Source organism: Austrofundulus limnaeus, unplaced genomic scaffold (assembly GCF_001266775.1).
Source record: "Austrofundulus limnaeus strain Quisiro unplaced genomic scaffold, Austrofundulus_limnaeus-1.0 Scaffold348, whole genome shotgun sequence".
NCBI lineage: Eukaryota > Metazoa > Chordata > Actinopteri > Cyprinodontiformes > Rivulidae > Austrofundulus > Austrofundulus limnaeus.
In genome coordinates this window covers 426,751-428,209 of record NW_013952750.1, presented here as the reverse complement: position 1 = coordinate 428,209, position 1,459 = coordinate 426,751, and the positions used below count along the sequence as shown (strand labels likewise).

The 1,459-nt window shown below is 35.5% G+C and overlaps 1 protein-coding gene across 3 annotated transcripts in view; it reads left to right on the top strand.

Annotated features, from left to right (window-relative positions):
* Positions 1 to 607: 607 nt before the first annotated feature.
* lars2 (leucyl-tRNA synthetase 2, mitochondrial) overlaps positions 608 to 1,459 on the top strand; it is a gene marked incomplete at its 5' end in the record, with an annotated part of 62,576 nt that continues 61,724 nt past the window's right edge. For all 3 annotated transcript variants that reach the window (XM_014022911.1, XM_014022912.1, XM_014022910.1), the window contains 1 exon segment: positions 608 to 765.

The window sequence follows — 1,459 nt, the reverse complement described above, 5'->3', positions numbered from 1 at the left end:
ATCCATCCATCCATCCATCCATCCATCCATCCATCCATCCATCCATCCATCCATCCTCTTCTTTTCAGAGTCACTGTGTGAGGGGAGGGGCATAATAAAATAATCCATCAGTAATTATTGACTTCTCCTGAGAGAATTCATTTTAAAACGTGGATGTATTATCTTATAAATTACATGAACTTGTTGACCGATGGCAAGAAACAACAAAGAAAGCAGAGAAAGCTTTGTTTAGGAGGAGTTTTTGTTTTTTAACACTTTATTTATCCTGTTCAACTTTAAACAGATCAGCTGCTGAAACCACTTAAATGTTTGTAAAGACTTTAAAGAAAACAAACAAATAAACAAAACTAAATAACAAACAAATGAAAAGCTTTACAGGGTTAATTATTTAGTTGCTACTGTAACAAATTAATCTGGTATCACACGTGCACGCGCAGAGGCACGCATGAGCACAAACCCTAGGAAAAACGTCAGAAGCATAAATTGTTTTTTTTAAAAACAACATTATATACTTAGTTACACTTAGTGTATCGGTTATTCACATTATTTTGAAGGTAGAGTTAAAAAACGGTTGTGTACCTACCTCGTGTTGTTAATAAAGTTTGTTGAAATCCAAGATGGCGGCGCCCTTGGTGAAGTTGTGATTGAGAGAAACAGGTCGTTTATTTTGTTTTTTAACAGCAGAACGGGGTGTTTTTCACATTAATAATAAGTTTTATGGTTGTGTGAGGACGGCGCGGAAACAGAGGACCTGAAAATAAGACAGTAAGTATCTTTAAAAACGATATTTCGTATTTTGTTCCCCGTCCTTTTGATTCAGTCAGTTACAGCGACTGATGAACAGAAAACGAGATAGAAACCAGACAGAAAAATATAAGATTAACTCAGTTTATGTATGTTTGACATAGGAGAAAAACGTGCTGTATAACAGAACAACGCGAACTAACTGAGACACAGAAGCACTTCCCTAATATCTGTCTTAATTGCAACTAGGCAGTTTTTTTTTTTTGGAAATAAAATGCAGCAGCTAAGAAAACAAATAATCTAAGACAGTGGTTCCCAAACTTTTTGTCTTCTGACCCACAAAATATCCATGGCAAAAACTTGTGACCCCAAATATTACTGTTCTGAGTACATGAACTTCGTTAATAACCCTAAAACACAGGCTTTTTGACAACCCAAACAGCTTATACACAAATATAAATACTTATTTTTACTTATTTTGTGGTTTTGTAATAATTACAGGGAAAATATTACATCAGCAATTATTTTATTACCCTTTAAATTGATTACTGGAGATTATCCAAGGTGCTTCATGACCCATAGGGTCCCGAGCCCAAATTTGGGAACCAAAGTGCAGTGGTTCCCAAACTTTTCAGCTTTTGACCCACAAAATAACAGTAGCAGAGACCTGCGCCCCCAACTATTTTTGGATGATAAACATTTGTATCAGGTCAAC